The sequence below is a fragment of the Neodiprion virginianus genome, chromosome 1 (genome assembly GCF_021901495.1).
Source record: "Neodiprion virginianus isolate iyNeoVirg1 chromosome 1, iyNeoVirg1.1, whole genome shotgun sequence".
NCBI lineage: Eukaryota > Metazoa > Arthropoda > Insecta > Hymenoptera > Diprionidae > Neodiprion > Neodiprion virginianus.
In genome coordinates this window covers 3,311,795-3,326,686 of record NC_060877.1, presented here as the reverse complement: position 1 = coordinate 3,326,686, position 14,892 = coordinate 3,311,795, and the positions used below count along the sequence as shown (strand labels likewise).

Below are 14,892 nucleotides of genomic sequence, written 5' to 3'. Positions count from 1 at the left end.
AAATAATCGAATTTTGTGGCTCACTAAATTTCTAGTTATCGATATTGTTCAAGCACGGAAGATCGCTAAAAATTGTAAGTTTATGAGTAAAAGCGATAAAAATTTGCTCTACAACCGATTTGAGTCGAATAATCGCTCTTATAATTTGTGACCAACAATTACACAAGACAATAAATCTCGAGGATGAATTTCATGAAAATATTATACATCGATCGAACCATTGGTAATAGTTACTTCAATTGACATCAGACTGAAGTGTACTTACCATCCGATGAAGACAAGAGATTTTTACAGATCAAAAATTTCGCAACGGAGTGAACGAAAGTTTGTAATCATCGAGCGGGCGAATATATACATATATTCAACCAGTCGAGGGTGGAGATTGCGAGGATTATCAATTATTCGTATAACGCGATGTAGAAGACCGAATGCGGTGTGAAAGGTGTTTAAGTAGGAACTCGAGCTCGTGTTTCATTTACACCCTTAGTAAATTTTCTCAGCCAGTTGTCAGACGAATTATATTTGGAGAATTAATGATCGTAGGTAGGAGCCAATTTGGATGGGTGGAAAATTCAAGGCGGTAAACGCGTTGTGCATTAGCATGTAATTATAACGGGCATATCGGCGAACGCGTAAACGCCTGGCAAAAACGCGAATCTAAGTAATTCCCGTGCCGTTCCCCCGATTTTTGGGCCTCTCGCTGCCGCAGGCTTCCAAAGCTCGCCGATGTTGCAGCCGAGAGGCGAGGATCCGGGGCACGGCAAAGCGCCCCTCGCTCCGTGTCACGCAAATCATTAATCTTGCTATGTTTTCTCACACACTCAGATGTGGATTTAGACTTGAGACGCGCGAGGATCTTGACGTGCACGGAGAACGACGAGCGTTGTTACGTACCCCGGACTGTCTTTATATATACGCGGCCAGCGCAGCCGTTTGTCTCCATTCTCAAATACCCACGTGTCCCTTCACAGCCGACCTTATATTATATGCCACGATAACTTAGCCACGAATCAACAATTTCGCCCCGCCATCCCGTCGACGATGGTATTATACCTGAAATTCGGGCCTCTCTCGACCCGCGACGCAAGGAAATTATTTCCAGCTCCTCACACGCTTTCCTTGAGTTATTGAATCGATCAGTTTACACAGTACATCTATGGGTTACCATGCCTCGAAAATTACTGCCATGCTTCCTTTACACTCGAGTAACAAAACGTTTCAGAATAAAAGAATCAATTTGTATGTTTTTTATTTAAACATATATTTCGATAGAATTTATTTACTCAATAATTATTATTCTTGCAATGATTTTAGATGCAAATTTGTAGAAATTAATTACTGAAACTCACCTCGAGAGTCAAAATTCAATATTAGAAATAGAGATTGATTTTCATCGAAATTGGTTTACACGGTCTTGAGTTGCGGCAGCTGGCCTCAAAAGATCCACGAAACTAATCGCAGTATTCCAATCACTCTAAGACTCTGCGTAAATCAATTACCCGGCGTATTATTACTATGGTAATTTGTAAGTAATAGTTAATCGTACGTTTCCGTGCCCCTGATCTACTGGTCAAAGAAATACACGCTTATGTTCGATGGGTTATTCGTTAATTGGCACATTGCCAACAAATGAAATACAATCTTGTACGAAACCTCCTGCAGCGTTGATACATGCGTGAGCTGTCAATATGCGACATGTTTCGTGTGCTTTTTGAATTTTATTTGATTGCATACGTTGCAAGACTCTCTCTCTCTCTCTCTCTGCTTTGCAATCTCAAGTTAGTTTTTATCTTTACACACGTTTTCCTATTGCTATTTTGTAATAAATTCTATCTATCCAGCCCAAGCATGAGATTTCTGCATCAGTGCAACCTGTAGTGAAATTGACTTTACGGTTGGTCTTACGATTAATCTCGCGAAGTGTCAGTTTGAACGTGATTTGCTTTTTCAGACGCATATGTAACTCTTGTTCATTAAATGATACTTAACTCGTTATGGGATTCCTTCGAGAAATCCCACAAGATTACCTTGAGTTCTCTTCGCGATCTCGGTTGGATATATCGGCTTTTTTGCCTTGTTTTACCCGCTTATAGATGCCCTCTAAGATCTTTGCGCTGCAGAAGCAACCTTTGCAAGATTGTATTATGATTGATTGACACTTTGTTGGCACTTGCTTTTATTACGCAAGATTTTCCACGTGTCGTCTGATCACGCGCATCGAATATTGCCTTTCCAATAATTACCACGTACAGGATCATGTTGGGTACAAGACGTTTCAAAATAGGTACTATTGCTATCCTCACTGCCGTGTGTCAATTTGCAATAACCGTCAATGCGCTTCTAAATTTGGATTACATCGAAGAACAAAAAGTAGGATAAGATGCCACGAACAAAGAAATTAAAATTCCATCGGTACAAAATTAAATATGCTGTCGAACAAAGATCTTAGTTTTATTTTACTGCTAATCATATCCGCAACCTATTAACGACTGTTGAATAGATATGTACGAAAAATAGGTAATTTTAATAGTCACGCATGATTAAGGTACACGTAACATCGAGTACGACGAGTATCAACGCAATTACATTCGCAGAAGTTCAAGTTCCTATTCACTGACGTCAATTTATGCTGAATAAATTAAATCTACGCATTTATTCTGCTGTTTACGATCGGATCTTTGTCTTATCCGATCGTCAGTAGAATAATTTATTCCAACGATTAGATGGATAAATATGTCACACAAAAAAGGATTCTTTTTTACCGACAATCATTATTCAGCAACGCGTTATTAAATTTCGGTATCTGAGAAAAATACATTCAATATCAGTACGCGATCGTAATAAATTATTTAGTCGAATGATCTATATTTGATTCACAAAGTTGAAAGATAAAATCCTTCTGATCTCTGGTGTAAGTTTACATTCTTGAGCGAGGTATAAGCTGCAGCGTCGAAAGCATAATACGAGCTATTTGACGTCCGGTTTAACGGACGTTGTTTTTTATTGATGATCTATATCTGATCGATGTGGTCCAGGAAAAACGTTCCCACGCACACTAAGAAGGCCGTTAAGTGAAAAAGAGTTGGCCCTCGAGCTCCCGCTGATGCGTGTAACCGTTTCGATTCGTTTAGGGAATCACGGATAAAAAGACGAATTCGAAGATGTCTTTAAGGGGGAGAGTGTTAATAAATTAGACGAGAAGCTTGCACATGATTTATAAATTATACATTCAACGCCGAGTTAACTAATTGTGGTCATTTTTAACGCGCTGCTCAAATTAGAGCGAACAATAAGAATTTGCTTTTGGCAAGCGTTATCAAAAATCAGTAGACAAACAACGAATTCTAAGATTCTCATCTCACGAAAAAGGAACACAGAGTATCCTGAAAATCGAGCAACGTCATCAGTATAATATTCCGATGTGCACTTATTTTTCATCAACCGTTGCCTGAAGCTTCTCATTTGCAGTATCCGATAAAACTCACCGGATGTAAAATTTCAGAAACTGATGTACATTGTCGATTGCCTTATATAGTTGGATTTACAGTGTTTAGCGGTCATGCAGTAAGATAATAAATCGCAGGTAGTTGTACAAAGGTAACTCGATCCAGACCACTGTAGCATTGTATGCACCACACAAACCTCTCTAGAACCGAATTTGTCGCCTGTTATCAAACAAATTCGGATCTACAGGGTAGATGTAGAGCATTAACTGGGCCTTCTAAATTACAAAATTGCTCGCTGCAATGGGTTCGCCATCTTCTACGTAACTGAGCATCGTTAATTTCTACGGTAATATGTTTCTCAGTTGGCCCAGTATAACGAATCGCTGAACGTCCATGAAACTACCCATCCGAATCACCTGAAACGAAATTCATTGCATCGTATGAACGGAGTGAAGAATGTACGTACTGGAAAGAAATGATAAAATTATAACTCAATGCGACGGATTTGTTCTTGGTGGATCTGTACAGCGGTAAATGAAAATAGTCAAGTTCTTCAGCAGTCTAGACCAGAGTCTGATTTTCAAGTTTGCAGAGTCATTCGGAAATTGGTTCTTTTCGTTTAGTCATTTTTCAAAGAAGGATCCGTCCACGTCTAATAAGCACGAACGATGAGGTTAGCATAACTTCTCGAATCACTTTCTAATATTTGCAAACACGAAAGTCATTGCTAATTCGTTATCTGACATGTTCGTCGATGTAAGCATTCTTTCGCCTCCCTTTATTCCTGTACCTTTTTCATTCCATCGAAATAACCCGTTGTATCAATGTAATAACACAATAAACTGAGAAAGCTGCCTACTTAAGTATGAAAAAACTACAAAACTGCAATATCATGTTGCGGAAAAAGTAATATGTAATTTACGATAAGATGAAGTTGTTTGGTGTTTGAGTTCGATACTGATTTTCAAGTAACAATTTGAAATATTACTTTCAAAAAAAAAAAAAAAACAAGAAAATTATCTTTTTTGTAATTATTGTTTTTGGTACCCGCGTGTTCGTCGGATAGAATTTCGCTGCGATTTATTGATTAGGAAATAAAGCATGCTAAATTGCACTCTATACTACAATTAACATGTTTTGTTTTTTTTCTGCTGATGGATTACTTATATTTCATGCGAGTCGATAAGCCTGCGTGTAGACATATTGTTCAAAGTGATAAAAAAACCTGTTTTATTTCTAAATAAACATCGCGATAGTCGTGACAACGTTGATTAGTCAGCATCATCGAGTATGAATAAGCTCAAACCCATTTTGATTAACAAATAATATCGTACACCGTACGGAATTTCAGTCTTAAGAATTTTAACTCAGTTAGATTCCGCAAATAAGTATTCCTGATCATCCTGGCTTCTGTAATATCTAAAATTCGATATTCTGACGTTTTAATGCACTCGAAATCTGAAACACACGTTCGAGAGAGATATAGTTTAGTATCAAACTTTGCAGAAAATTTACTTATTCTCGCTTTGAAAGCTAACAATACTATCATTGAGTATTTTTACTTGCAATTGATAGCATCGTAACGATTTTCCGTCTATAAACGCGAATGATCAAGTGCATATAAATTAAGTACTTCGTTATTTTACTGCGAACAAAACGGCGTCCAGTATTTCTCTTCTCATTTCGATAGCACCGAAGGACTACACAATCATAACAGCGTTCGTACCTGTTCGATGATCAAATACGTGGTCAAGTTCAATGAAAAATATCTATAGACAATATATTTCTCCGCTCTTCAGGTCATTGTATAAGCAAGTCGACTGTGGATGAGCGAGGTGAAGATGATACAGCAGTTTGCACAAGGACGGCTCCGGGTAGCGGTAAATGCAATCTCGCTGTCCCGAAGTGCATCAGATTCCTGCAGTGCACCGACATGTGCGTACGCAATATTTCCGAGCCGAAAGGTTACTCGGTCACTCTGTCAAGTTCATCTTGGTCCAAGTTTTCTGTAACGTGGTAATTGATTTATTGGTAATTTGATGTACAAGGTGAGCAAACTCTCATACATTCGATTTCAATTCCATCCCACAATTAATTACACCTCAGTTCCGATACTTCAGAACCAATTTACGTAACCAGAAAGAATTGTAGATCGTTCGTTAATATATTCCGAAATCATGTTGTGATCAGAGCGATTTGTAATTAAGCGATAATCATTCTGTTCAGTTCGATTAATGCATTGAGTATCGAATGAAAGGACACGTTCAAGTGTTCCTGTGTCTCCGGATGATCGCTGCGTCTGTGTATATGTGTGAAATGTGGCTGTATGGGGCAGTTTTAACAAGAAAAGAAGAGGCGAAATAAAAAGAGGAGGTTTGTTTGTCCTCCCCAGAATGGACACGTCTATCAACTGCTCTTCTGGGAGTACATACATAAACGTGTCGTGGTATACATACATACCTATACACAATATGTCTTCATTCACCGGATGATCCGAGAAATCGGTTTTTCCGTAGAAAAAACCTCGATCCCTTTTGTGAGCAATTATCGAGTTGACAGCTTGCGACGTACCGTAAAGGATTGACTGACCGTGTTTGGTGCGGACTCGTTGAGTGGACTGACTCGTCAGCTCTCGTCAGCGCTTCCAGGACCTGTGGGAAAAAATTGCATCAGTTGTTACTAGCCTCGAGACAAATGCGTATTTTGAATGATCAGTGACTACTTGACACCAAGACTAAACGGTTACCCTTATTTGTCAAAACATCCGTGATTAGCAGCGTTGGGTTGGAGAGATTAAGCTCTATGACACCGGATTGGATGAATTACCTCGAAGTGATCCTAATCCCTCCGAATAACACACCCCTAGAGGGTAGTTACTTCGGGTGCGAAGCTAAATACCGGACACGAAAAAGAAAGAAGAAGAAGAAGAAGAAGAAGAAGGAGAAGAAGACGAAGGTTGAGGATTTTGCAACTCTCGACGGGACGTCAAAACATGTCACGTCACGAAAGGAATTAGAACCGAGTCGAGAGCTTAACTGGTTCCCTGACCCTCGCTCCGACGAGACTCGTCCCCCACCCCGATGCTCGCCCACACTTACATTTTCGGAGCGAATAATTTCATCCCCTGGGATGAGCTCGGCTCAAAGGAGAGAAGTTCGAGGGTGCAGACGACGGGGGGTTGGCCAGGAACGCAGTTTCGCCAGGCCTTCGGTGCGCCTCCATCGTCCTATCGACCCGACGCCGACCGCCCAGCGACGACGCCATAATACCGGCTCCCCGCCGCCCTTCTCTCTGTGGATGAAGAATAATTTTATGCATTGTAACTGTTGCTTGAGTCGCGGCTGTAGCCACCCATCCCGCTAGATTCTCTGCCCAATTCTTGTGTAAATTTTTACCATTTTACGCTACGTGATTTTATCGCCTAGATCCTCCGTCCCTGCCTCTCCTGCACTTTGCGAGCTTCCAGGACACTATAACGGAACTCTTCTACACTCTATCCCTAGGGGTATGCGGAATGTAAATGAGCTACGAATGAAATATTGCGTGTATTACTCCGCGGAGGGTTTTTTCCTTTTCATTTTCTTCGCATTTGTTTTTTCATTTCATTTCGTTTTACGCTCTCTATCTCTCACATCTTTGCTTTGTTGCTCCGTCGGGAAATGTAGAATATTCAAATTATGTGACCCGATTTTTTATACTCCAGCCCACCTATAAGTATAGGGTTATGATGTGGGTGCATAAATCGCAGTGTATTTATGCGGTTTTATAAAATACCGTTATATTCTCCACTCAACGCGAGATACATCGCCCACTTCGATTGACGTTGCTTCAAGTGGAGCTTTCTTTCCATTCTCGCGAAACAAAGAGTCAGGCTGCAAATTAATCGTCCAAACAATCCCAATCTATGCCCCGTTAACTGTCTTAAGAATTTCTAAAACAATTAGTAAAACGACCAGCTTCAGTTGGGTATTTCAACTTTCCACCATTATAACTCTGGGATAATCGATCTCATATATTTTCAGAATGAAGTTCGTGCAACGACGAAGCCAGAATGAAAATCGACGTAATAACGGAGCCGTGAATCTAGGCGATGTGATTTGATACATCGGATCTCAGAACGACGCTTCTTTGCCGATGTCCTTTTCGTGTATGGATAAAACCACGTATGCACATACCTCTGTCGATGATTGTCACAGTTGATACAGGAAGTGAACAGGATACGTGCTTTCCCCTCAAGCAGGGCCTCCGGCCACTGGGATGGAGGGAGGCCAGGCGACAGGCTAGGATCGAGACGAGGGCGAGGGTACCGGGCGAATAAACCAATAAGCAGGGCAACCATCTGCCCGCCAGCCGGCATCCTATATTCCTCCCTTTTCACTTTGTTCCTCCATGGAGTCAGGAATGAAATTCACGAAACGGCGGGCACGGGGATAACCAATCGGGCGACTGCGTAATAAACCCGTTCCGGCCATTCTCTGAAAGGAGAAAATCAAGCAAATGGAATATATTGTAGTCGCGATCATCGAAGCTGGCTGCATTTCGACTTCCAAGGAACAAATAAAAGCTCGCTGCTCCAATAACGGCGGATACTTTTTTTCTCTTGTCGTCGTTTTACCCAACCACACGCCAGAGTCTAGACGCTAATTACCATTAACTGGATCGATCCGTCCCGTAGCATATTACACGGTCTTATTTTGAAATCGGAACGAGGAATCCCGGGAAGAACGACTTAGGAATGAATTCAAGATGGGTCGAGTAACCGAGAACCGGATATCTTGACTCGTTACTACGGGTTCGCTGTAATTGGAGGAAATTAAACCTGACTCGAAAGAAAAATTGGATACAGATGTGATTTGAGGTGCGGATAAACATCTTCCAATATTGGCTCTCTCTGGCTTGGAACGGGAAAACGGTGGAGGAATAAAAGAATCCGATCACTACAGTTGGAAAGCTCGGATATACGACACTGCCAAAGCTTGCCAAACAGCAAACCTTCGCTCGGTTCCTCCGCGTCCCTGCTCAATCGATCGCTCTCGCTTCTTGATGCTCTCGACCCTATAGACGCGCGATACAAACCCCAGCTCCAGGCACCCTGTCTCCCCAATTGATCCCCACCCCAACTACGATCGTAAAACTTTGGCTCAAACTTTCGCAACTCCTTTTACGCCGTGGTGTCGTTTTCCTTATACCTGACTGCAAGATCTATCCTTTGAAAGCTGAGTGGAATAAAACTTGGGCAACGGCAGAGAGGCCAAATTGGACGGAGAAATTGCGTTCCGGGTATTTCCCTGGCTGTTAGAGACGCCCTTTGAGTTTTTTCTCGTTCTTTTAAAAAATCCATTGGAATTTATACCCACAATAACGCAGATCGTTCGGCAAGTCTCTGATGCAACTTCAGCTCCTCGTGCTTTGGAAATACGCTGTTCACTCGGCGTAGGTTTGGGCGGTCTCAAGGCCAAACGGTCGCCATCGTAAAGTCAGTGGGGTTTCTGTTTCAATAGCACGTCTACCTGCCCATGGGATCCCAAGATTATCCTGCGCAGAAGTTACAGTGGCGTAGCCATTAATGGATATGAAGAAAGTTCAAAGCGTAGAAAACTGTGACTCTCACTGTCGAAGTGTCTCAAGATTAGCAATTGATATTACCATTAGAATATTAATCTTACAATTGAATAAAACTTTTCCTATCGAATTTCCATTTACGGGTCTATTTTCCACTGATTTTTGGTGAACTTTGGATAACCAGAGCGTTGGCATCGTCTGTGGGAATCTAATTCGGCCATGTGGCGACGGAGTACCGCGGATCTAATGAGCCCTCGTTTCGTAGCTCGTAAACAAACGTAGACGGGTGACGTAATTCGGCGCGGAAACGCGTTAATTTATACGGCGTCGGTGTAATACAGCCGCGGTATCAAGTTTCTCGGTTTGCGAACTAATTTGATGAGCCACAAAATTATCCTCGAACGTCGAGCCGTCGGGCAGCCGGCAGAAACGGTCATTTTTATTACCGCATCAAACGTGCCACGTCGAAAACGCGCAGAAGATTAACCGATCGAGGTCCCTTTTTATCTCGGCTACAACGCGATGCCCGGATCAATGTCGAAGGAATCGCCGACTGAATATCGAACCAAAAAACGTCACCTTCCTCCGACTTCCATCCTTCCAGCAGTCACTGCACGGTGCGTGTATATAAGATAACGGGTCAACCACACGTGGAGAAGAAAGGTCGCGTGGCAGACACGTGGACAAGTGCGAGGGTGGCTTTGCTATTCGTTTATAACGGCCCGAGATCTAGCAATGAGAGTGTATGAGAAACAAGACATCGAAGCCTACGAGGTGGTCGATGCACGCGGCTGATATACACACAAGAATCAGCGCCGGCGTCTCGAGACTCGACACATCGATCATTCGCGTATTTGTCGCGTCATCCTGCATGACGCTCTGCCTTCTTGTTTATTTAGATGTCCGCTCACGGCTGCTGTCAATATACATTAACTAATAATCCTTCAAAAATCTTCATCCGGTCTTGGGCCGTAAGTCGAGACGACCCTTCGCGTCCCTCCGATGGCTCTGAATCTATTCAACCGGATCGCGTTTAATCGCACTTGCATGTACGAAAAAACGAATTGCAAGGTAATACATCGCGTGAGCGAACGTTTCTTGAATGTGAAATACGCGCGTAAAGCAGTACGCGATTGATGCTAGGCGTAAATTCCAAGGCGAATCCGTAATGCAGAAGCTCAGCTGCACCCTGAATGCGATCTCGTCAAGTGCATGTGGATAGAGAGAGAGAGAGAGAGAGAGAGAGATGAACCAACGATTGCGGGAATAGTTTCTCGGGACTTTATCGCGCGGAACGAGATGCGAATATTGCCGAGGAGTAAAAATAATCGTTGAAGATGCAAAGTGCAGGAGTCGGTGAGCATCGTGCACCCGCCGAGTTTGCGCCGGTTCCAAGATCTGTCCCTGCAGTGGTACGAAAGGCGCAGAATCGCTCGACTCTAGACTGAAACGATCGTTGCAGCGTTCGAAGCGTGGGATGGAAGTGCAACAATGCGCTTGATGCAGTCGCAGCTTCGGGGCTCCGATTTATAAAAACGGTGGGCGTCATCGAACTGGCCCCTGATTCAAGGGTTCGAAGGTAGGAGAGGTGCTCATGGAATGCGGCCGAAGCTGCAGTCAGGCCGGTTCGTCCTTGATTGGGCCTCGGCGTAAGTTCAAGTCTCTCGTGCCTCGATGCGGGATGATAGTGGCCGTTACACCAACTTTTGCCGAAGCGAGAATACGCACGTCGTAAACACTTCGGGGCAGATACTCATCGGCATGGCACGCGAAATTATTCCTGATGCGAAAAAATATCCGAGTCGCAATATCGCGCTGCGAGATGCCTCGAGGGAGGCGAGCTTATTGACTCTAGACGCACGTCTTTACGCGTATAGGTACAACGTATACACGTTTCGGTGTTTCAATTGCGCGAGGTCGTTGCACCTTCTCTCTCTCTCTCTCTCTTTCTCTTTTATCTCCCTTTCTTTTTGCCCGTCTGACATCAGCACGTGTGCAAAATGCTGACGCTTGATTTTTGAAGTGAAACTTCTTTAGCGGGGGTAAATGAACAATGTTTTTAAGAGCAATTTTATGAAACCTGTATACGATCCTTACCATCGGTCTTTCCTTTGTGCGGATCTGCGTGCCGCCACTCGTTTGGGCCCGAGCACAAACACTAATTTACTATTTCAAACAAACACCGGAAATTGCTAATCCTCCCTATCCGTCTTTATCTCATTTTCTCCCTCAGTTTCTCATTCCGTCAGCCCCACTGTTTGGATGTAAGTTATTCAAAGAGCCATTTTTTGAGTAGTTGAAGTTGCGGTAAATCAATCATATAAACTTCAATAGTTTCACTTCTGTCACGTATGATTTCCACATGTTTTTTTTCCATCCAAACTCACTTACACCCGATGGACACAGATCGAAGTTCTAGATTCGAAATTTTAACGTCATAACTTTTTATCGCGCTTGGAGTATTCCGTTTTTCATCTGAACCCCAAAAATTTTCACGTTTACAGATAGAATACCGATATATTCGAATTTTCAAAAATTCGGATTTTATTGAGTCAATCTTTCGGTTGTAATACTGATATGAAATCCGGGATTTTACAGGAAGCTACTCTGTCGTTTTTATTGCACAGTTGAACCAAAAGCAGTTTATGTATGGCCTCTGATCAAACATTGTTTAACTTTTACTCTTTGCAGATCATGTTATTTAGTACAATTGAGATGATTTTACTAGATAAGAACATTTCGATACATCAATTACTAATAGATGAAGGTAAAATATAACAACTGAAACGGTAAAGTGAAAGAAATTTCTAATATCTCTACAAAGAAATCGATTAAGGAAATTATTTTCTTAGCATTACTAAAATATGTCGCGAACAACTGAAAGAGAGATTATCTCCGTATGATTGTCGTTCAAAATCCTAAATCAAAATAGCGGTTGATCTCATTCTCTGCAGCTGATGTTTCTACTTGGATTGTATACAGCTGTACATTATGACGCATTTATACAAGCCCAAGACTTTCCTATGATACTGTATTTAAAAATTATGGCACCTAATCAGCAATTACTTTTAATCCTCTTATTCTATACCTGAATATTTTTTCTCGCGACAAAAATGTTTACGCTGAAACAGACACCTTCCCAAAGCGTTATTTGTTAATCCAGAACTTCACAATAGTCGGCGAAAGTGATTTCTCATTCAGAGAAAATAATGATAATCCGTCGAAATCGATTTTAAAAAATTTTGGAAACCGTTTAGGAATATTTTGAGACAGACGTCGGCCATCATGCGTTCCTATATGCGCGCGCAAATTCCACACGCATGCCCGCAACGAGTGTCTAGTAGCGGAGCCCCAGAGACCCGTGATTTTTTGGGGGTAAAAGCCACCCCTCGTAGCGCACCGATTTACCCGCCATTGCGTTGTTTCGCCCCGCCATGAAAGAGAAAACAAAAAAAATCATGAGTCGCAGCAGCATTGAGTAGAAATAACCGAAGCTTCCCAATAAATATAAAATCGATTCGTATTTAGGTCGCAAATGAAGAAACAGTTGAATCTCAATGTCAACTTTACAAATATCGTATAAACAAAATGTCAATGACTCGCTGTCTCGATTGCTTTGTTTATCTCCACGTCAAGAGCCAACCAACAATTTCTTCCAACACATTATCTAGCTTTCGTACTGAGAAAGATTGCATCGAAACCGTTACCGAGATATCCCGTGCACTTGAATCCATCCCCTATGATACGGTCGGACAGGGCGAGAGAGCAGGAGGTCCGAACTATGTATATATAAAAAAAAAAGGGGATCAAATATAAAACTAGTGCACAGTACTCACCTATCGATAGATGGATTGAAGAGCCTCTTGATATTTATGCAACAAAGTCCCCCGAAGAAGATTTCGTTGAAACGGAGCAACCGGCGCCTGCGATGTGACGGGTAGTCGAAAACGAACTCATGAATCCCAGGAGGAAGCGAAATCGTAGAGCGCTGCGCGCGCGCTGTTGGAGTTCGGCGCGGCCGGTTCGGAGTGCCGGATAAGTGTTGGCGACGCTATGTGACGCTGAGCGACGCTGGGCGTCACCTTATCGGTTCACCGGAATCAAGTACTGCATCCGGCGTCAAGGGGCGGTAGAGGAGATTGCGAACTGTTCTCAACTGCAGGCCGAAGACCGGCCAGAGTTAGTTATTGAGGCACGTAACAACCGAATTTCACAAAAAGCTCGTCCGCTGGTTGAGCTGCATCCGACCAGCTCCCACGGCGTCTTCCAAGCGACTGCCTCGCTTGCTTCTCGCTCCAACCTCGCCGGTATGAAACGGCATTACCATAAATTATCATTGGCGACAGTAGCCCAGCCGCCGGGCAACGCACTCGAAACTATTGCTATGCGTGTTGGTAGGCCATGGTTTGGTTCCCTCGGTTTTTGGGTCGGTCGTAAAACAACCGTCGGAGCCCCACGTCAGGCCCCACAATAGACGCAAAAGTCCAAGTGAAATCGAGGTGCAAGCTGCACGCCAGCAACGGTCCTCGGTTAAAAATTTCCGAAATCGTCGACGCTTCCGGCGGGAGACTCTCAAACAAGAAGTGCGGAGACTGTTCTGGGCTTAAAAAAACAAATCGCTTACGTCACATGCGAGACGATATCAGATAAAAATGTAAATGAAAATTTTTCTACGGTTATCTTCACAACGACTCTGCGGTGCTCAATTTTGTTGAGGTCAAATTGAATCTGGTGAATTGTCCCAGTCTCTTCGAGTCAGCTTCGTTAATCATTGAAATTTTACCAGCTGTGTTGGAATGCAAATTTCTGGGCGTATAGACCGTTCGTCGAACGTAAAATTTATTGACTTGTACATGCAGCCTTATGACCCACTTCCTACAACATGAATAATGACCTTGAACTTGAACTGGTATTTGAATCGACACGCTGCACGATACGGTCAGCTGTTCAGATAACGCAAAGTCATTGTGGGTATGGAACGTCGTCGAGTTATTTTTGTCTCGACACATCGCCGGGGATAGAACATAGTTTACAGCCGCGCCGTCATTACAGTGAAAGCGATGAAAAACATCTTTGGAAAATTTTGGTAACAATAATCAGTGGCAAAGAATTTCGAGTAAGAGAAGAAAATTAAAAAAAAAAACATGTAATATTGCAGCAGTAACAATCAGATCAATTGGACATGGAAGTGAAACCATTCCAATCACCACGAATGTGCAAAAAATAGTACCTATCCCTTAACAAAACACATATTTGAATTTACCTCGACGGCTGTACTCTTATCCAACTTTATAATTCGTTAACCTGTTCTGGCGATGGTTCCATTGACTGGCTGATGGTCGGTACTTGGGTTACCGATTGGAAAGTTATCCATAGTTGGGAACAAGCTTGGATACCACGGGTCGATGTTCAGTTACCTGGCTCTGTTAACTGAAATAGCCTCGTCAACGGAGAGATTTGTGCAACTGTTCCTCAGGTCGTAAGCTATCCGCAGTGTTACCATACCTCACAGTTAATGTGACCATAGCCAGGTGATTTGCACTGGGTTCACCACTCGCTGGGCAGATGGCCAGAGAATATTTGGTAAATTTCCTCAACATCGCGTCAGTCATAATCAAATCCCATATTTCCATGCAAAATCAGCATCGTTTCAGCCATCAGTTTCACCAATTTATAATGTTTCCGGAGCAGCGTGTAAGCTCACGGCTAAATGAGGAAATCATTTTGTTGAATAATGGAACCAAATCGGGGATTATTCGTTCTGTTTCAGCCTAGCCTCATCCAATTTTTGGGGCCTGGATGATAAACCGTGGAAATAATTCTGCACGTGCAATTGTCGCTTGCACATTGATGTGCATGCTGAAGATCTGAAGTGGAAAAATGG

General features: G+C 42.7%; 2 long non-coding RNA genes across 2 annotated transcripts in view; one reads left to right on the top strand and one right to left on the bottom strand.

The window, feature by feature from the left end:
• Window positions 1-14,892, top strand: part of LOC124297547 (uncharacterized) — a 34,622-nt gene that overhangs the window by 6,889 nt on the left and 12,841 nt on the right. The window lies entirely within an intron of this gene.
• Window positions 1,436-13,266, bottom strand: LOC124297538 (uncharacterized). The gene is made up of 9 exons (XR_006906626.1): window positions 12,845-13,266; window positions 8,804-8,981; window positions 7,622-7,921; window positions 7,221-7,377; window positions 6,842-7,154; window positions 6,545-6,737; window positions 5,907-6,097; window positions 5,173-5,452; window positions 1,436-3,862 (listed from the first exon to the last, which is right to left on the bottom strand). It is a non-coding gene; the product is annotated as an uncharacterized LOC124297538 (long non-coding RNA).